Here is a 23,373-nt window from a genome sequence, read left to right on the forward strand (position 1 = left end):
TGAGGCACCTGGACAAGATAAGAGCGAGGAGTGTTGTGTCGCGATAGCACCGTGCCCTGGACGTTCGCATCGGTGATCCACACATCCTCCCCAGGCACTAGCGGCTGCAGGTCCCTCGCCCCATGTCTCTTGTCGAAAGATCTCGCGTCGTTACTCCTCTTCACCCGTTCTTTGGCGTCCAGCGCGGCGTAGTCAGGCAAAGCTGGATGTAATAGGGCTGGTAGGGCAGGAACTGTAGTGCGAAGGCGGCGCCCCATCAACAGCTCAGCCGGGCTATAGCCGTTCTGTAGAGGGGTTGCTCTGTAGGCCAGCAGTGCAAGATATGGATCTGACGCCTTTGTCAGCAGGTTTTTTACTGTTTGTACAGCGCGTTCCGCCTCCCCATTGCTCTGAGGAAACCTGGGGCTGCTGGTGACGTGCTCAAAGTCATAATCTGCTGCAAAGGCTTTGAAGTGGCTACCGGAGAACTGGGGCCCGTTGTCCGATTTAAGACATTCACAAATCCCATGACGGGCAAACATGGACTTCAGGTGTACCACCACATCTGTGGACCTCGTGAGTGACAGCTGTGCAATTTCCACATACCTTGAAAAATAATCTACTACTAGTAGATAAGTCTTGCTATTCAGTGTGAACAAGTCAGCTCCCAAGGTTTGCCAAGGCCTGTCTGGCATCTTAGTTGGCATCAGCGGCTCTTTGACGTTCGTCCTTTCCTGGATGCAGGTCCTACATTTTAGCACCATCTCATTTAGCTGGCTGCTGAGTCCTGGCCACCACACTGTCTGCTTGGCTCGCCCCCTACACTTTGTCACCCCCAGGTGTCCCTCATGCAGTCTCTGCAGAACATCATCTCTTAAAGCTGATGGGATGACGAGCCTTGTGCCCCGCAATAGCAGTCCATCATGCACGGTCAGCACTGCTCTCTCTGCCCAGTACTGTCTCAACACCCCCTGCAGTTTGCTTTTGTCTGGCCAGCCGTCTTTGCAGTACGTCATCAGTGCAGAGCATGTGCTGTCCGCCTTTAACTGCTCACGTAGGTTGCTCAGATAATCTCCACTGACAGGTAGGTTGCTGATGACAGAGTCTACATAGATATTGGTGTCCTCTAGTAGGCTTGTTTCTGTGTGTGTTCCCGTGGCTCTCAGAGGAGCACGAGACAGGGTATCGGCTGTCCATAAGCTTTTGCCAGGGACATGGTTGACCGTGTAATTGTATCTCATGAGCCTCATCCTGAATCTTTGGATTCTTGGTGGGAGGTCATCCAAAGCTTTCCCTCCCAGCAGACTCACCAACGGCTTATGGTCAGTTTCCAGTTCGAATGGTCTGCCCAGGATGAAGCAGCCAAATCGTTCACATGCCCATGTTGCAGCCAGTGCCTCCTTTTCCACTTGAGCATATCGCTGCTCCGTTGGCGTCATTGACCTGGATGCAAATGCCACAGGTGACCACTTGGCGTCACTCTTCTGCAGCAGGACTGCCCCCAGGCCAAAAGAAGAGGCATCAGCTGAGATTTTCAGTACACTGTTTGGGTTGTACAGTGTGAGCACTGGTGTGGATGACAGTTCTGTTTTTAACTGATCAAAGGCTGCCTGCTGCTCTGTCCCCCAGTACCAGTAGTTCTTCTTGGACAGCAGGTCACGCAGCACCTTGTCTTTTTCAGCCAGGTTAGGCAAGAAGCGTCCCAGCTGATTGACCATGCCCAGAAAACTTCTGAGTTCACTGACATTTTTAGGTTCATCCATCTCCTGTACTGCTCTCGTCTTCTCTGGGTCTGGCTTCACCCCATCTTCTGAAATCACATGACCCAGGAATCTGACTGTGTGGCGTGTGAGCTCACATTTTGTCCATGTTAAGCGTAATGCCGGCCTTTTGTGCTTTCTGCAGCACTGCATGTAGCCGCACATCGTGCTCTTCCTGTGTCTTCCCCCAGACCAGTATGTCATCCATGTGACACAGCACCCCCGCTAGGCCACTGGTCACTTCGGTCACCATCATCCTTTGGAAGTGTTCAGGGGCTGATGATATGCCAAAGGGTAAGCGATTAAAATAGTAGCGCCCAAATGGCGTGATGAAAGTGGTATATTTAGCAGACGCTTTTGTCAATGGTATCTGCCAAAAGCCCATGTTGGCATCTAATTTGCTGAATACTGTTGCACCAGCTAGCATGCCCAAAGTGTGCTCGACAGAAGGCAGGATACATTTTTCTCTGCACACTGCTTCATTCATCTTTGTGAAGTCTACACAAATGCGAACAGCACCTGATTTCTTTGGAACCACCACCATTCAGGCACACCAATCAGTCGGCTCCTCAATCTTGGTGATTACGCCCATCTCCTCCATACGGTCTATCTCCTCTTGCACTTTCCCCATAAGCGGCAGAGGGACTCTGCGTGGTGTGTGGAGAGAGAAGGGCACAGCCTCAGGCTTTCAATTTAATTGAGTATGGCCTCTGAACAAGACCTAAGCCGCTACACAGCTTCGGATACTGTTGTTTCAATGTGTCCATGGTGATGCTGTCAACCCTGCACACAAGCTGAAGCTGTTCTATGGCAGGCCTCCCCAGCAGTGCAGTGTGCAGGCCTTCCACAACATAAATGTCCTCTGTGGCTGTCTTTTTGCCTCTGCGCAGGGTTTCTCTGGCTACACCCAGGACAGAGAGCACATTACCACCTGGCCCAAACAATGGGCGTGTTGACGCTGCCAGGTGCTGCACATCATGCCCCCCTGTTATGTCATGGTACACCTCAGCTGGCAGGGCAGTGACATCAGCACCAGTGTCAATTTTAAAGCACACCTTTTTCTGTCTCACTTGAAGCTGTACTGTCCAGGGGTCTTTTCCAGCATCCACAGCTCCTAAGAAAAATCTGTCTTCATCCTCTGTAGTGACAGCATTCAGAGATTTTGCACTGCTTCTGCATACCTTGCCATAATGTCCCCTTTTTCCACAGTTATGACACGCAGCATCTTTTGCAGGGCATTCCCACTTTCCATGTGAGGGCATTTTTCCACAACTTCTACAGGCGTTTGAATCAGGCTGTGACCATGCATTGGGTTTATATTTGCCTTGTGGCTGAGGCTTAGAGGGAAAGTTGGGCTTTCTGTAGCTTTTAGCATGAACAGCATCAACATTGGAGCACTTGTTAGCACTGTCATTTTCCCCTCTTAAGTCAGACTGCTGTCTTCTAACTTCTTCAGATTGCCTCGCCTTTGTGATAGCAGTTTGGAGGGTTAAGTCTCTGTCTAGCTGCAGCTTTTCGGACAATGAGACGTTTCTCAGGCCAACCACTAACCTGTCGCGGATCAGCTCATTCTGTAACAGTCCATAGTTGCAATGTTCAGCTAATCCATACAACGCAGTTATGAAGGAATCCACCGTTTCTCCCGGCTGTTGCACACGCTGATTAAACTTGGCTCTTTCATAGATTACATTCTTTTTAGGCACAAAAAATGCATCAAAGCCTGTCTTGACAGACGCGTATGCCTTCCTCTCATCTTCAGTTAGCGTTAGCCCCCTTAGCACATCTTCGGATTCATCACCCATACAATACACTAACGTGTTCACCTGGTGTTCGTCCGACGTTGCATTTAAGTTGCTTGCAAGCCGAAAGCGATCGAATCTTCGGATCCAACGCCCATTCTTGAGGTTTGGTGAAATCAAAAGGTTCTGGAGGCTGTATGGTGAACGTAGCAGTCGGCGTAGGTCGAGCCATGTCCTCCTCGTCACTCATTCCTCCGCACCAAAACGATTCGCTCCTCTTTTTTTTTCTTCCTTTTTTTTTTTTTTACTCCGTTTACAAGTCGCCCAGTTCTGACACCATGTCGAGTTGTTTAATAAGCAGGCTCTTACAACGACGTAACGGACAATATTTATTAAGCAACAGCAGGTCAATGAATGAATGAACAACAACACCGGTAACTTGAGAATGCTCCTAGCTTAGCTGCTTCCGCGTTAGCATGCCTTATGAACCCTGACGTCACATCCGCATCACAGCCAATAACATTCCATATTATCACATAATACCACATATAACATACATACATCTTACTCTCTATATAAACCATAATTGTCTTAAAATATAATAAGGACATAAAAGCAGGGACGTGCAGAAGGATTTGGAGAGGCAGGGGCTGGAATCTCAAAAGGGCACTACGCCTATTGATTTATTTTTTATAATTATTAATAATAATAATAATAATAATAATATAGAATAATTCCCATACTTTTAGACCCAAACAATCTGCAAATGTATCATTGTGTGCTTATTGTCCTCAAAGTCACGCATCCAACAAGCTTTGCACTGAGCAGATTGGACCTTCTGTTCCAGAGATAATGGACAAAACATCTTGAAAACGGACACTTTTGCCGGTTTTTGATCGCCAATTTTCGACAATGGCCAAAAATTTAGTTTTGGCCATTGTTTCCCATTTTTCTTTAATAACACGGGCTAGGAAGGTCGTACGGCGACAAACTAGATACCGTTAGGCCGCTAGGAGCAAAAAAAAAAGTTTTATCAGTCTGGAGAGGGCGTTTTTTTAGCGACAGGTAAAAGGGCAGGGGCTCTTTTCAAGCCCCCTTTCATGTCTATGTGTGCACGTGCCTGCATACAAGTAATAATATCGTATAAGATTCACATCAACATGGCAAACAAACTGAATACTATGCATACATACTGCATATGAGACCAAGGACTGTAAAATGAGGTACGAAACAGTTTGCTGGTAACATACAAACAAAGCCAATAAACTACACATACAGTGGATTAAACAAACTGCAATTTCTAGCAAACACATATAGGCCTACTGTACCTTTGTGCATCCACACACAGCATAAAAGAAAGAGTAGAACTGAAGAGTGAGAGAGGGACAAACTCCCAGCCAGGTCAACATATGCAATCAGTAACAGCTGGTATATATACTAGTACTTTTACTCTGAGTAAATGTACCGTTTTTGAGGAAGTTTTACTTTACTGTAGTCTTTTTTATTTAATTTTTGTTTATACTTTATTGACAGCTTGTAAATCGTCTGTTTGTGAATATCATATAAGTATGAAATAAGGATTAATTGTATTTAAACATAAGCCTAGATATGTTTTATAAGAATAATCTAACTACAAAGTAACTAGTAACTAAAGTTTTCAAATAATTGCAGTGGAGTAAAAAGTACAATATTTGCCTCTGAGGAGTATGAAAGTAAACAGTGAAAAATGACTTGAAGAAAGGTTTGAGGTATTTTTCTTTTTTACTTTCTGGAGTATTTCCAATTTTCAATACTATATACTTTGCTTCTACTCCACTACATCTCAGTGGCAAATATTGTAAACATGTGTAATACAAGACTTGACTGATTAGCAGATGTGTTGATGTATCAACATTATGCTTTATGTCAGCAAAAATACTAAAGTACCAACAATATCACTGGTAACTAAGTACTCAAGTAGCCTGTATGCAGGCATAATATACTCAGATACAGTTTTAAAGTACTTTTACTTTGACAGAGGAAGCAGCAGTCAGTCATTGTGTTGCAACATCAGATTCTCTGTATGTCAGCCTTTTAATAATGACTAAGTTATCAATGTATTGTTTCGTGTAACACTGTGTGTCTCTCTGCAACAACATAACTTTATATAATTATTACAACAAATAATTTAAAAATAAAGTTAAACAGTTTTATATTCAGCTGTATCTGTGCCTCTGAGAAGATGATCAAAACAAATCAATAGTGATTATTGATTTGTATGTATGTATTGTATGTATCAGTTTAACAAACTGATGACATTCATACATCTATCATCTATAATGTTTCAGTGATACTTTCACAGCTTTTCTACAATTACTGTATCTGCTGTGAATATTGATGCAGAAACAGGCTCATGAATATTAATGAATCCAAACAAATTTGACACTAATAATAGGATCCAAAGTTGTAACTGTGAGAGTGTAACAAATGTAACCAAATGGACCCTGCAGGGTCCATTTGGTTACATTTGTTACACTCTCATTTGGTTAAAGCTTTGTAACCAAATGATAATATATCCTCATTTCAGTTCTGTGTTAATAATATCAATATTTAACCACTCCAGACATATTTAAAACATAGCAAAAGAATAGCAGATCTACAAGCTCACAACAACACAACAATGTGACACGGTGAGCTTGTAGATCTGCTATGTTTTAATGTTAATGTATTTTAAACATAGTGACCTGTAATGACATTTATTGTATTTTAATGACATTTATTGTATTTTAATGACAAAAACAAATATAGCTGCAAGCAGCGATAATACGGGGCCAGGGATTGCAGAGAGAAGAAAGAAAGAAGCAATGATAAGTAATATGCACAATAAGCCATAGAAACATAGAAGACTGAACTTGAGAGAAAGAAGACCATGCAATTAACAAATGAGCATTTTAAACCCATAACCCTAACCTCAGTGCCACCTTTGGACGAAAGATTGTGAGAATTATTTCTTGATCGTTTTTCATGACCATCTACCATATGGCCGAGTTTCGTAAAAAGTGACAGCACGGTTCAGCCAGAACTGCGAAAAGTGGCAGAAGAAACAAAATAATGCCAATAACAAACAAGAGGTCATTCAGGGTTGAATGCTGTTGAACAGGGTGTTGTAGCAGATTGTAACCACTAGAGTGAGCTGTTAGTTCAGTCAGTGAACAATCAACAACCAGTGCTGAAGGAATCATTTCAACACATTTAGATTTAATAATTAATTACATATTTATTTATGAACATGATTTTGTTTTAATTAAGTAAAAGTACAAAAGTATTGGCAGCAAAATATACTTAAAGTAAGTCTAGTTAAAGCAAAGGAAACACAATTATAAAAGTATAAAATGACATTAGGATGCATAAAACAAATGAGTAAAAATGTATAGATGCTGTTAAATAATATTTATTGTCTGTTTGTTTGTTAATGATTTGTGGGTATAACACATACATACAGTGTATGCATAATGTTTAACCATCACATGAATACAGAGCCATTCACCTTGGACACACACACAAGTACACTGTCCATGAACTGTATACTGCCGAGAAATGTTGTGTTCAAGTTCGTCTGGCCATGGCGTTGCTTGCCCCTGGAAGTTATGGCTATCTAACCATGGGAAACTGTACTGTTGTCATTCCTGGACCCTTACTATCAAAATTGACTCTTGCCCCGAATCATTGGAGATATGATTCAGAAGATTTTCGGCAACAGCAGCAGCAGCCTGGGTCCTCCGGTGTGGGGGCCTGAACAAACCAGACATCAACATACTGATTGTGATGGACAGTTAAACTAAACAACCACTTTAATATATTAGGAGATCTGCCTATTTGAAGCCATTTGTGAATTTCATTCAAGAACTAAGGACCAATTTTGTTCCATTTGTAACGCCTCTGTCATAACTGTTCTGTGCAAACTTAATAACTGTAATTAATAACTTATTTGTAATAATAACACCCAATTTGAACAGTCGTTGTTGTCTCATTCATTGAAACATACTTTTTATAACGATCACCTTTTTACAAATTATACTTTGACAGGGTCCAGGTTTCAGTGATAGCTTGGGCTCATTATTGCATAATTTTGCATAATCTTCCTAAGTTATCAGATACAGTTACAGTGCAGAGGATAAAATAAAAGGGAAAAAAAATAACTCCATCAAACAAACAGAAAGGTCTTTAGTTGTGTTTAGTTTGTGTTTTTAAATAATTAAGAGTATCAGCAGAACCTGTAGTGTACTGTGAGTTTGTTCCAGAAATGTGGAGATAGAAACTACATGTTAATTTATAGTTTTAGGATCAGAAAGCAGATCCTTTCTACAGATGAGCTGAGAGATCTAGATGGTTCATCATATCATACAATATCATCAAGCCCCTCCTCCTCCTCCTCCACCCTGCAGATCCTCTCTCAGCTACCATGGTACCTGAGGAGCTCATAATTATGATAATTAATTAGCAAGAATAATTTTTGGGTGTGAGTCGAATAATTACATTTTCCAATCAGGAACTCCATAAATTGCTGTTCATTCTGATGTGGATTTTTCATCATTGATCAATGGCTTCTTTTCCTCTGAAGTCTTCCTATTCTTATGGTATCGGTAGAGGAGGAAGACTCCTCCAATTGCTAACCCTAAAGCACCCCCTACTGCTACACCAACTGGGCCAGCTACACTTGCAGCTGCTGCATATCCAGCTGTCTCAACTAGAACAGCAACAGCTGCTCCAACAGCACCACCAGCTGCTGCTGAAGTTTCAGTAATAGCACCTAATACACCAATATCCCTGCCTGTATTGTTTTTCTCTTCACCCCCTTCTTCTCTCACCTCTTTTCTCAGTTGTTCTTTCAGTTCTTCCCTCTCTGCAAGTCTCTTTTCTTCCATCTCTCTACGCTCTCTCTCTTTCTCTTCCTCTATTTTCCTGGCTGCTTCTTGGAACATCTCATTGGTGTAGTGGCTTCCTCCATTACCATTCAACATCTGGTTGATGTTCTCCAGTAGCTCATTGACCTGAGAGGGATCCTTGGTTTCGTTGTTGAACACGTGATAGCCACCATTACATTTGCTGACAATTTTTTGTAGTTTTGGACAATTTGTCAACATTTCTTCAACTGGTTTACCTTTCAGCTGGTCACCACTAGTGAAGAGAACCATGGTGTATTGATCTGACTTTTGGCCAAAGACTTTCTGAATCATCTCCACAGATCTCTGCTCCTCGTCTGTGAATCTGCCTAGTTTGATCACAAGGAGGAAGGCATGAGGACCAGGAGCAGCTAAACTGATACAATCACTGATCTTTTTAAGGTTTTCATCTTCACTGAACCTGGTGTCAAACAATCCTGGTGTGTCAACAAGAGAGACCTTTCTAAAGGCCACTACACCGCTGGCCTTCTTACAGCTATCTGTCACAGATTCAGCTGACATTTCTGATGGAAAAGCTCCAGAACCCAGGATGGTGTTTCCAGTGGCGCTCTTTCCAGCTCCAGTCTTCCCAACCAGCACAATCCGAAGTACATCATCATCTCTTATGGAAGCTGGTGGATTCAAGTGAAATCCACTAGAGGTTTCTATAAAACATGGTTTAATGACTATTCCAATTACATTAATAACACATGAGATACTTTCTCCTCACTTGAAAACAAACACACTGTGTATATTAAAAATGTTAAGATACATACCTTCACGTCCCTCATCACTTCTAAAGTCTACAGTCATCTCTGTCTGGGGTTAGTGTTGACTAGAGGGAGAGAGAGAGATTGTATGGGCATAAGGTTTTCAAAAACCATCACAAACAAGTTGGGATCGGCCTCTAGTGGTCTGTTTGCAATTAATCTAATATTAAATCCTTGTACCATTATTGGGAGGTAGAAGTTTGGATATGTATAATGGTGCCAGCCCATTTAAAGACTTAAAGACAAACATTAAAGTCTTAAACTGAATCCTGTAACGAACAGGGAGCCAGTGTAGGGAGGCAAGAATAGGGGAGATCTGATCATATTTCCGTGCCCCTCTTAAGAGGCGAGCGGCAGCGTTTTGGACTAACTGTAGTCGTGACAAGCAGGCTTGGCTAATGCCAACATAAAGTGCATTACAGTAGTCGAGTCGGGTTGAGATAAAAGCATGGATAAGACGTTCAAAGTCAGAGAGGGTTACAGCAGACTTGACTTTGGCTAAGAGCCTCAGCTGATAAAAGCTGGATTTAACAACAGAGTTTATCTGTTTGTCAAACTTAAAATCATTGTCCAAGGTTAGTGACCACTGGTTTTAGAAAAGGCTGCAAGGGGCCCAGATCCAGAGAGGAGGTGTTACAGGCGGTGCTGGGTCTGAACACCATGACCTCTGTTTTACTTTCATTGAAGTTAAGGAAATTCAGGGCCATCCATGCTTTTATGTCCTTCAGACAGTCCATCAGTGTGTTCAGGGAGGAGGCGTCATTTTTTTTCAGGGGCATATAGATCTGTGAGTCATCTGCATAGAAATGGTAGGGAATGCCATGCTTTTTAAAAATCAAACCCAGAGGGAGGAGGTACAGGGAGAAAAGGATGGGGCCAAGAATTGAGCCCTGCGGGACTCCACATGGGAGAGGGGCAGAGGATGATGTGGAGTCACCTAGGGCTACAGAGAACGATCTGTTTGACAGATAGGACCTGAACCATGTTAAAGCAGTGCCTCCGACACCCACACAGCACTCTAGACATGAGAGGAGAATGCTGTGTTGTAAAGTGTCGAAGGCAGCTGAGAGGTCTAAAAGCACAAGGATGGCAGGATCACCAAGGTCAGTGGTTCTTAAAAGGTCATTTACAACTCTTAAAAGTGTTGACTCTGTACTGTGCAAGGCTTTGAAACCAGATTGGAAAACCTCAAGGAGATTATTTGTAAAAATGACATTTAAAAAAAATCACACCCTGTGTGAAGGACGCGGCGCCTTTGATGAGCCCTGTGCTCAAACATACATACTGTTTGTCATCAATATGTGTTTATAACCCAGCCACGTGTCACGTGAAGCTTGACCAATCAAATCACTTTGGACGGACACGCACGCACACGGACAAAGTCAGATATAGAGCGGCTAGCGCCGCTAAAAATGAGCAGACAGCTTACCGCCCACATCCTCTTCGACAGGTGAGTCGAAGAGGATGTGAAGAGCAGGAAATAGTGGACAGCAGAGTCCACCATTTCCCTAGCAGAGTCTCAAGACAAGAGTTCCACGGGCCGGACAGACCGACCCCATTGGCCTTACTGAGAAGTCAAAGAGCTCCCATTCTCGGCTCCCACTCATATTTGTGACAGTCCACATCAGAACCGGCATCTTCGGATTCCGTCTCATTAGATAATTTCAAAGTTTAGTAGAGTAGAGAATCCTCCTCTACTACTTAAGTAAATAAGTTGAGTACTTGTTACACCTGCACTGCACACACACACACACACACACACACACACACACACACACACACACACACACACACACACACACACACACACACACACACACACACACACACACACAGCTGTAGATGCTGCAGCTATTTTCAGTACTTGACACTGCTGTAAAAATTGGGCTTAAGAGTTTTTTTCTCGTCGTCAATCTTTGTTGTGAACAAAAGTGACAACAATCTGTCCTCTTTTACTAAAATGACATTTTATTCTCGGTCTCTCTTTTCTGTCGTCAACCTTGAAAATAACTCACAACCGAAGTATTTATTATTATTATTAATATTATCATTATTATAAGAAAGAAAATACTGTACACTCTACTCACTCTTTTCAGAAGTTTTAACAGCAAAATGTCCGTCTTCTCTCTCTCTCTCTCTCTCTCCCTCTCTCTCTCTCTCTCTCTCTCTCTCTCTCTCCCAAAAACAACTGGAATCTTTTCTTTTCTCTCTCCGCTTCTGACTGATGAGGGGAAAGTCATGTGACTTACAGTAACCTGCAGAGCTCAGTCTGTGGGTGTGTGTGTACAATCCACCTGTGGCCCCTCCCCCTCCCTCCTCCCCCAACTTCACTCTGTCCAAATCTCCCGTTGATATTATAGGCCTGTATTTGATTCATGAGCAATATGCCTCCAAAAATAACATTTAGATCCTGCACTGAAGGGGAAGAGGAAAAGGAAATTGGAGGTGACCAAAAGAACACAATATAAATTGTGATCATTAATGAACCTGATTGAAATGAATCTGAGTTGTTTTTCTTGCAACATTACAGTCATGTTTTTGGATATAATGGTGCCAGCCCATTTAAAGACTTAAAGACAAACATTAAAGTCTTAAACTGAATCCTGTAACGAACAGGGAGCCAGTGTAGGGAGGCAAGAATAGGGGAGATCTGATCATATTTCCGTGCCCCTGTTAAGAGGCGAGCGGCAGCGTTTTGGACTAACTGTAGTCGTGACAAGCAGGCTTGGCTAATGCCAACATAAAGTGCATTACAGTAGTCGTGTCGGGTTGAGATAAAAGCATGGATAAGACGTTCAAAGTCAGAGAGGGTTACAGCAGACTTGACTTTGGCTAAGAGCCTCAGCTGATAAAAGCTGGATTTAACAACAGAGTTTATCTGTTTGTCAAACTTAAAATCATTGTCCAAGGTTAGTGACCACTGGTTTTAGAAAAGGCTGCAAGGGGCCCAGATCCAGAGAGGAGGTGTTACAGGCGGTGCTGGGTCTGAACACCATGACCTCTGTTTTACTTTCATTGAAGTTAAGGAAATTCAGGGCCATCCATGCTTTTATGTCCTTCAGACAGTCCATCAGTGTGTTCAGGGAGGAGGCGTCATTTTTTTTCAGGGGCATATAGATCTGTGAGTCATCTGCATAGAAATGGTAGGGAATGCCATGCTTTTTAAAAATCAAACCCAGAGGGAGGAGGTACAGGGAGAAAAGGATGGGGCCAAGAATTGAGCCCTGCGGGACTCCACATGGGAGAGGGGCAGAGGATGATGTGGAGTCACCTAGGGCTACAGAGAACGATCTGTTTGACAGATAGGACCTGAACCATGTTAAAGCAGTGCCTCCGACACCCACACAGCACTCTAGACATGAGAGGAGAATGCTGTGTTGTGGTCATCACAGTGATGGAAGCTCACTTAAAGAAAAGTATAGATTTGCATTGAATGTGTAGGGGTTAGGGGTGTACAATGGGTGGCCAATCACAGTGCAGGGATAGGGGGGTACAATGGGTGGCCAATCACAGTGCAGGGTTAGGGGGGTACAATGGGTGGCCAATCACAGTGCAGCAAATGTCAATGTCCCAACCACATCCAACCTCAATGGATATCCCCATTACGAACCTCTCACTCCACTATACAGCTTCGGGATGAGGTTCCATGCACTGCAAGCTCTACCGGAATCGGTGGAATGGCCGACTTCTGTATGAATATTCAGCTTTGTAACTATATAAAATAACATCTCTCTTAAGTCTTAGGCGTATCTTTTCCAGGTTCTACAACATATTCGCTCAATTTAATCTGCAGAAGAGCTCTCACCTCACACAGCTGTCTGGTGCTTCCAGTATTAATATGGGCTTGCAGCTCTAAAGAACCTTTATTTGCGACGGACACATAAGTGCCAGCTTTGCAGACTGTAAAGAAGACGGGGTGTCCAGGGAAGGTATGGAGGTGTCCCGGTCACTGAAGAAACCAGACTGTTCCCAGTTGAGGATATTTATTACAGCTGTGGTCTGAAACATATAACATACATACATCTTACTCTCTATATAAACCATAATTGTATTAAAAATATAATAAGGACATACAAGCAGGGACGTGCAGAAGGATTTGGAGAGGCAGGGGCTGGAATTTCAAAAGGGCACTACGCCTATTGATTTTTTTTACGAATAATTCCCATACTTTTAAACCCAAACCTTTGTGCATCCACGCACAGCATAAAAGAAAGAGTAGAACTGAGTGAGAGAGGGACAAACTCCCAGCCAGGTCAAAACTAGAACTGAACAAACACAAACAGCTTTGTGCATCCACGCACAGCATAAAAGAAAGAGTAGAACTGAGTGAGAGAGGGACAAACTCCCAGCCAGGTCAAAACTAGAACTGAACAAACACAAACAGTAACAACTGGTATATATACAGTAGCTTAATTAAATGAGGAGCACTTGTGATCAGAGTAAACTAGTATGAATCAGTAACCAATCAGGAGGCAATAAACACAATTATTAAGTAAGGTCAGTGTGGCCTTAACACTTAGGATGTTCAACACTGTAATGTGACCAACTGCCCTTAAACAGGAACAATACACCAGAGGCAGTTTGTGGAAAAATAGTCACTTTATTAAACATTAACTATATACTACATAGATTATTAAAATATCAGGGCAATAGTCAGTAAGGCAAGGATTATGAAAATAAAAGTAACAGTTACTCTCCTAATAGGGATGGGCGGGTCGGGGCAATATAACATACTATCAATAAACATGCAGTGTCAGGGATTTACATACACACAGTCCCACAGTGCAGTCGTGTGTAATAGGGCGGACCCTGCCTTGAACACGGTCACACTGTAATGTAAGGGAGAAAAACAATTAAAACACGTCACTATGAAGGAAATCTAAAATCTATGCCTAACGTACCTACTATATGCATCAAATGAATGAACTCAAAATAAACAACTAATCAAAGTAAAATAACAGTGGCTGGACTGACTGGTCCCTTTAAGGCCCTAGTATTTAAACATAACGCAAACACTGTATTTAAATCATTAAAGAAGAAATGGCATAAATCTACTTTGCTTTGCAGTGAATGCACACACATCTCCTGCAGCACAACGCAGGGACAATTCCAGCACCACAGCTACAAAAAGAAGACAGCGATGTTACAAAACAAAAAGTACTTTAAAATACACAAAGAGCCAACGCATAGATAGAACGTATAATGGACACTTATTAGCCCGCGGACCCCCCATTTGAAAACATATGCCAGGGACCCCCATGAGAGTAGATTTTTACGGCTCTAGCAGTGATTCTCAACCATTTTAATTTCAAGGAGGACTCCCAGTTTGACATGCATTAGGGCTACGGACCCCCATTTAATGGCATTTATATCTCTGGGACCCCAATTCTGTTAGTGCTCCATCTACTTGGAATGAGCTCCAGAAGTCCCTAAAAATTAGATCACTGCCTTCCTTGGGTCAATTTAGGGCAATGGTTTCCAACACTTTTATGTCAGACTGTAACTGCTTTAATTAATCTTCTTATGTATCTGTTTTAGTTCTGGTAAATATTTTGAGTATTTTTGAGTATTCTTTGTCTTCTGTTATTTAATTTAATAATATATTTGACATGGAATTGTATATTTGTGTCTCTGTGGATAAAATTGTTGTATCTCGGCTACATTGAAAATGAGGGTCTGCCCCTCAACTGTATTCCGAGTTGAAATAAAGGTTATGATGATGATGATGATATGGTAAAATCAATGTGTACAAATGGAACCAAATGGACCCTAACGGGTCCATTTGGTTCCATTTGTACACTCTCAGAGTTGCAGACCCATAAGGGTCCATTTGGTTCCTATTTATCATTTAGCTGGGGGACCCCCTGGAACCCCCTCAAGTACCCCTGGGGGTCCCCGGACCCCACTTTGAGAACCAATGGTATAAAACACAACAATTAAAGTGCTATAAGCATGGTAAGCATCCATGTACTCAAAACAGTAGGCTAACAAATAAAGACCAGAAGTAGCTTGTGCTCAAACAAACAATAGGCTAGCAGTGGCAACGGCAGAGCACCGTTGCTCCGATCCGCACCAAACTTAGCACCAACACTGTTCAGGGGTCTGCCATCAGAAAAGCCATATTAGGGTCACCGTTGCTCCAAACGTGTCAAACGTGTCAACAGTTGTGCCAACTAGTTCCAAGCAGTTCCAACCAGTTAAAGGCCAGTAACAATAACTTGAATGAAGTTACAGAGCAAATATAATAACCTGAATGAACAGAAAGAGCAGCTACTACAACCTTAAAGATGCGCTCAGACCTGAATATTAATCCAACTGAAGCGACGATCGCTTCCCCCCCACTTCACCCATTGCCTCCTGACAGCCAATCAGCGTTGATATTGTTCTTTTTTTTTTTTTTAAACCCCAGATTTTTGTAACCCATTTTTTTCACCCGGTGCCAATTTCCTAAGTGATCCTGGGTGCTACACCAGCCCTACACCAGCGCTACACCAGTCCCCACAGCCTAGGGAGGCCAGGGCCGAGCTCATGTATGGTATGGGCATTGATGACGCGGAGGGGAAGACACGCCCCCAGCGCCCACAGCATCCCCGGCGGGAATCGAACCCAGCTGTGAGGCGACAGCGCTACCGACTGCACCACGTACCGTGCCCCCAGCGTTGATATTGTTCTGTAGGATATTTGGTTTCATTCTTCCAGCTCCAACTGACCGGGAACCAGCAAAGGGGGAAAGACAATAATATAGCTGCAAGCAGCGATAATACGGGGCCAGGAGAGAGAAAGAGAAATGATAATTCCTTTAACAGGTCAGTTCATGAAAGTCCTTGCGGTCTTGTTTCCAATGAGGGCCTGTGAGCAATTAGGGGTTAAGAGTCTTGCTCAGGGACAAATTTCATTTCATCGACACGTTTGCTGACCTGGCCTGGAATCGTACCTGGGGCAACCACAGCCTCTGGCTCCCTAACCACTCAGCTATGGCCGCCCCTCAGAGAGAGAGAGAGAGAGAGAGAGAGAGAGAGAGAGAGAGAGAGAGAGAGAGAGAGAGAGAGAGAGAGAGAGAGAGAGAGAGAGAGAGAGAGAGAGATGGAAACGGAATAGATTGAAGAGACAGAGAGAGAGACATGGAAACGGAATAGATTGAAGAGAAAGACATGGAAACGGAATAGATTGAAGAGAGAGAGCCATGGAAACGGAATAGATTGAGTCATGTTTTTTGCAATTCAACTTAAATGAGTCTGCATCAAGTGAGGCTTGAACCGGCAACCTTGCGGTCGTGAGGCACTCTTAGGTAGCTGCAACACTACCTATAGTGCTATAGCTTTGTCCAGGATGATATTGTCTGTTGAGGATCACAAACTCTTGCCTTCTGTCATGACCCAAGCCCCTGTTTCACTAACACTAAGATCACTCGTTCACAAACCATTTACCAATGAAGAAATTGTACATCTCCTCAGAAGCAAAACTAGTGAAAGTAGCTGATCTACAAGCTCACAAACCATTAAAAGTTGTCAGATTGTACATCGGCTATTTTCACAATGAAGTATGTTATACATTGAAAAAACATACTCTCATTGCTATCTGAAAAGTTGTGAGATTGTAGATCAGCTATTTTCACAATGAAGTATGTAAAAAACACTCAATTAAGTATTTCATGTTATTTTTAACAATTGCAGCTGTATTCATTGATAGTCCTGTTGTGTGAAATGCAACTTAGATGAAGTCTGCATCAAGTGAGGCTTGAACCTGTGACCTTGAGGTTGTGAGACATACACTTAAGCGGGACGCTATTGGACCAACAGACAAACCTCTGAAAAAAGAGATCACACTGATCATACAGTTTCATGCAAATAGCTGAAAAATCCTGGGTTTAAGTGTTTTTCAAACTGCTCAAGATTGCGGACAATCTAAGGGCGGTGCTTACTGGTCAACGTGATAGATGTGTTCCTCATTTGTCAAGGCACATGTGTAAGCAGGTCTAATGGCTGTCGGCCAAACGAGGCATGACTTTTGCCTGTTTAAAGTTTGCATTTTCAAAACATTGCTATAGCGCCCCCGTTTGACCAATTGGAGTAAGATTGGTTTCAGTGATATTTGGAATGGCCCTTTACATTTCTGCAAAGTTTCAAAGAATGGTAAGTCTGCATGTATGTGTTAGGGGCAGATGAATAATTGTCATAAAACTGCAATATTCATTGGCTCATTAAAGCTTCATTTTTTCACTTATGGAAAATATTTTGCAAACGTTTGTCGGCATAGGTCCAAAGTTCATGTGTAAAACGTTTCGTGCAGATTGCTCAAAAATCCCAGGAGGAGATAGGTTTTAAATGTTTTTCATATAATTCAAAATGGTGGGAGATCTAAAGGTCAGAGGTCAAAAGTCAGAGTGTGAAAGTTGTTCAGCATGAGGAGACGCATATGTGTATTGAAGTTTCATGGCTGTAGGTCAAATAGGGCATGAGTTGTACCTGTTCAAAGTTGGCATTTTTCAATTGAGTGCTATAGCGCCACCTTTTGACGAAAGATTGTGAGAATTATTTCTTGGTCGTTTTTCATGACCATCTATCATATGGCCGAGTTTCGTAAAAAGCGACAGCACGGTTCAGCCAGAACTGCGAAAAGTGGCAGAAGAAGAAGAAACGGAATAATGCCAATAACAAAACGGGTCCATGCTGGAAGTCTGGCCCCGTAATAAGCTACACGCGCTTTGCAGAGACATAGGAACTAATTCGGCTCATAAATGATATAGTATAGCAGGAGTTATGTCAAATAAATTTAACCGAGCCGTCTTGGGTGTTTTCGTAACCATGAGGTACAAAATGTAACGATCGGGTCCATTTGGTTACACTCCCAAAGTTAAATGAACACTGTAAATGAACACTGGAGGGGTCCCTGTGTACATTTTATTCTTGTTGTTGTAGCCTATGTGCTTGGAAACAAAACGAGTCCCTGTCAACACACTGCGTTCTATTCACTCCTGTGTCCCGAGCCGAAGGTGACACCTCGCAGAGCGGGTGGTCCTGTCCTGCTCAATCTCCCGGGCAGTAGGTGGTCCTGCTCAATCTCCCCAGGCAATAGGCTACAGCTGCTGGCTGGGAATGAGGTAAAACACCCCCCCGACTCAGTTTGTGTTTTTGACAGCTTGATTATAAACGATGATGAGATGGAGAAATAACATAAGCTACCTTTAGTCATGAAATAGAGCATAGGCTCCTTTCGGGTGTTTATGTTATTGTAACCCAGCGAGGGTAACCTACACATAATAGAACCAAATGGACCCGGGACCATTTACATAGTTAAATTAACATGGTAAATTACCAATTGGTATTTGAGTCAACAAATGTTGTATTGAGGTGACATGATGGGAGCGGGGAGGACCAGGACCTGCTCTGTGCTCTGTCATGTCCAGGCAGGACAGTGGTCGGCCGGGTCAGGGTGAAGGAAAACACACGGTCGGTCGCTGTGTTTTTGACAACAAGGTTGATTTTTCCCACGGCCGCGTCGCAAACAAGCGACTGGAGCGACGGTACATATTGTTTTTACCAACGACGCTTACCAGAGCGACCAAAGTGAAGCAAATGAAGCGACTAGAAAACATATATATCTTCAGGTCTGAACGCACCTTGAGGAGGACACCTCAGAACACAGTTGTACGTAAAACTCTTCAGTTTGTTGATTGTCCTTCTTACAGAATGGATGAAAGAGAAAGACAAGCTGGTCAAAGACCTGGACCAGCTACAGTCCAGATACAACAACCTGACTGGACATTGTGACGACTTAGAGTCCAGATGTACCAAACCAACTGAAACCAAACCAACTGAAACCAAACCAACTGAAAGCCCAGAAGAGCTGAAGAGGAGGCTGTGTGGTCAGTGAGACATTACTGTTTTTATTCATTGTTCTTTCATCTTGATCATTAATCAGAGCAAATGAAAAAAAAAGGACTAACTTTATTTTAAAAATAAATAAAAGTGAGTGACACCCACAGCCACTACACTAGAGGGAGTGAACATGATTCGGTACCTCCCATATTTAGTTCAAACGTGGGAAAACTCTCATTCTACTACTCTGCCACCAAAATGTGGAATGCCCTGAGACCATCTATTAAAGGATGTGAATCCTTGTGCTTTCTTTCTAAATTGGCCCTGAAAAAACGTCTATGTTATCCTTTTAGCTTTAGGGCTACATTCCGCCCTGCGCTTTACCTTGGCCCTAACCGCTACCCGTTAATTACGCACAAAGCAGCTGCCGCTATCCCCAAACGGTATCTTACGGCCGCGCAACCCGCTATACATTATATCAACTCTTATGTCAAGTTTTTTGCGCCTGGAGTTGTGGCCATGGGGATGTTGTTGCACTATCCCTAAATTTGCTATCTTGCCCACATATGGGAAAGTGCAGAGCGGATTCTAAAACCATCCGCTATGCTAAATCTGTTTGGTAGAGTGCGCCTACAATGGAAATGTCCGGAGTCGGGCGGGCACACAACATTAAGAGCTCTACCTCACTCCTAATTCTGAACGAATCTCTTTGATTAAAATGTTCGTACAATCAGCAGAAGTGAGAGTGTCACAATGATTTATGCTGCACACAGCCATTCGCTCGAAACGACACTCTTCAGTTTTATGAATCCATTGAGCAGGAAATAAAGAACGGATTACAATAATATAACATTCTCTATAATCATTAACATGTGGGTGATACTTATGTCTATCAAATGTGGTTTTATTGAAAGGCAATCAAAGGCTAGAGCTTATGATGCAAGCGCCGGGTAGCGTAGTGTCTGATATTACATATGGAAAGGCCTTGAGGCTGCAGAGTTAAACAACACTTCTGAATGAAGTGATTGTGAATGTGATTGTCATTACAATTTGACTTTAATGCACAAAAGTGTGACTGTTGTTGTGTCAATAAGTTGTGTTTTTATCAGCAGTTGCCAGTTAAGCTTATTAAAGACAAATAAGACGTAGTTTGATCTTTGATAATTCTGTGAATCAAATATAATTTTATTCCAAGGCAACGTGGGACTGCCTCTTCGCTCTTCCATGGGCAGAGAGGGAGAGAGCGTAAGATAGCACTGGATATAACGGCTTATGCTCCTCTTAAAGGCAATGGCACGCTGATTGGTTTTATTAATGTAACGGCCAAACCACACCTAGGCATAATGTAACGGGTAGCACAGGTGTTTTAGGGATAAGGCTGGTGTTGGAAGATAGCAACTTGGCCACGGCCATGCTAAATCCCCAAATAGTGGGTAGCACGACTTGGGCACAACATAGGGCCCTTAATGTCTTACTGTACCACAGGCTGTTTAACATTTCTGACTAATAAAGTATTTAATTAATCAATACATTCTTTTTGTTATTAGAAACACATGGATTTACATTAGATGGTGGTGTGTGTTATTACCTCTCTAAACGTTCTGAGAAGAAAACCTGGGAGCAGAGCAGACAATACTGTAGAGACAAACAAGCAGACCTGATCATCATGAAGAGCAAAGAAAAACAGGTGTGTGTGTGTGTGTGTGTGTGTGTGTGTGTGTGTGTGTGTGTGTGTGTGTGTGTGTGTGTGTGTGTGTGTGTGTGCGTGCGTGCGTGCGTGCGTGCGTGCGTGCGTGCGTGCGTGCGTGTGTGCGTGCGTGCGTGTGCATTAGTGCATGATTGCGCCTCCGTGCGAAGTGGAGCTTACTATGAAACCGTGCTCGGCTTGTGTGTCTGTGCAACACATGTTGTGTTCGTGCACTGCCTGTGTGCAGCCGCCAGAGTGCGCCAGAGTGCACAACAAAAATAACAAGGGCCATGAAGAACCAAACACATTTCAAAAACTACAAAGACAAAAAACATTTACAAAAAAAAAACACAACAAACAAACAAACATAACAATTTAAAAAAGACACAAACTGCACCACCCACTTCTCTACAATTGCTCATTCTTTTCGATTCTTCTTATTGTTGTTTTCGAGCTGCGTTCGCTTCCCGCGTTGACGCGTCTTACTTGTATAATATGTTCCGCTTTAAGAGACAAATCTATTGTACAGTTTGTACTTAAAGCTGCAATCTAGAACTATATAACTTATACAATCTGTATGCTAGAGTATGTTAATACAATATAACTTATACAATCTGTATGGTAGAGTATGTTAATACAATATAACTTATACAATCTGTATGGTAGAGTATGTTAATACAATATAACTTATACAATCTGTATGGTAGAGTATGTTAATACAATATAACTTATACAATCTGTATGGTAGAATATGTTAATACAATATAACTTATACAATCGGTATGGTAGAGTATGTTAATACAATATAACTTATACAATATGTATGGTAGAGTATGTTAAAGTACATGTACAGTGGTTGGAGGTTGTCTCACTACACTACCTACTAAACCTACTGGTTGACAAGGTTATGTGTTCTGGTGTTACCAACACCAGAGACCCGGGTTCAAATCCTATGTCTTATAGGGGCGGCAGTGGCTCAGGGGTAGAGTGGCCGGGTGGAGTGAATGTAATGCACAATCTATGTAAAGCGCTTTGGATAAAGGCGCTATATAAATGCACCATTTACCATTTATAGTTGCAAGGAGAAGACATAAAACTCACTGATTGTAGCTTTAAGTAACCAGCAGCTTTTCTGTCCAGGACCTTCTTGCCAGAGTTGCTCCCAGAAACTCGTGGGTGTGGATTGGGTTGACTGACAGAGAAGAGGAAGGATCCTTTAAGTGGGTGGATGGAACTCCACTGACCTCACCGACGTAAGACTTTACCTTCATTAAAGGATCTACACCATGAATTTAAAAAATAATAATAATATTTAATATCATATTGTTTATGTCCCTCAAATGTTTTTCAAAAGGTTTGAGCCTAAATCAAGCCTCAGATATACTCATTCCAACTAACTTCTCTCTGGCTTATAAAGCACTTTCACCTGCAATACCACATTGTCCTGTTTGGCACGGGCGCTATTGAGCCAGTTTGTATGCATGTTATCTCCTGGTTCTGTGTGGAAAAAGTAAAAAAAAAAAAAAAAGTTGGAGAGAGAGAGAGAGAGAGAGAGAGAGAGATAGGGGTAGGTAGGTAGGTAGGTAGAAAGACTTTTCGTAATATGTTCATCTATAGTAACATGCTCCAAATAGAGACTCCAGGGTTTAAGAGGTTAAAAAACTAAACATTTAGAGAGAAAATAAATCATTGTTGTAAATGTATTGAAATGAATTAAATGTTCTTTATTTCTACAGGTTCTGGTGGGGTGGTGAGCCTAATGACTATGGAAACCAAGACTGTGTTAACTATTATAATGAAGGGTCTGATAGAGGATGGGCTGACGATAGATGTTCTCTCACTCTCCGTTGGATGTGTGAAAGAGTTGTGTAGTGAAATCATCATTGTCACAATGTATCAGTTATGTACTGAAACATGTATTAATACCATGTTTCAGTGTTAAATCTACAATGGTTATGTGTACTGAAACATGTATTAATACCATGTTTCATTGATAAATCTACACTGGTTATAAATACATATTCATTTTGGGGTCCTAATTTGAAAAAGTAACTCACAGGTCTGTAACTCTGAGAGTGTACAAATGGAACCAAATGGACCCTTACAGGTCTGTAACTCTGAGAGATGGACCCATTTGGTTCCATTTGTACTCTCTCATTCTAATTATTCTAGTTATGGGGATCCTTGAAATTATAATAAAAGTGAGTTTGAGAGTCACAGCTGTAGATTCATAATGTGTTGCAGGGACGTGCACAGATAGGCTCTAGGTGGCGCTAGAGCACCTGCCCTTTGCCCTCTTGACCAGAAGTGCCCTTTTGAAAAAAAGAAAAAACAAGTTTTTCTTTTTCACTTTACAGCAGGGGTCTTCAACAGGGGGTCCTCAGAGTTACTGCAGTTGGTCCGCCAAATCTTTATGTGATATGATTTTTATTTTTACCATAACCACTCGAAACCTAGCATCCCTTTTCTGAGGAGAACTTTAGCCAAAAATAGCAGATCTACAAGCTCACAACGCCTCGCGCTGCGAGGCGTTGTGGGCTTGTAGATCGGCTATTTTTGGCAAAGAGGTATAGGTGTAGAGGGAAAAAAGAGCAGACCAAGTAAACAAAAAAAAGTATAATTTACTTGAGCACCTGCGCCTCAAAATGTCTGTGGACGCCCACTGGTGTGTTGTTTTCTTAAATCAGTGCAGAACAAG

This window comes from Gymnoscopelus microlampas (genome assembly GCF_963454915.1).
Source record: "Gymnoscopelus microlampas genome assembly, chromosome: 2".
NCBI lineage: Eukaryota > Metazoa > Chordata > Actinopteri > Myctophiformes > Myctophidae > Gymnoscopelus > Gymnoscopelus microlampas.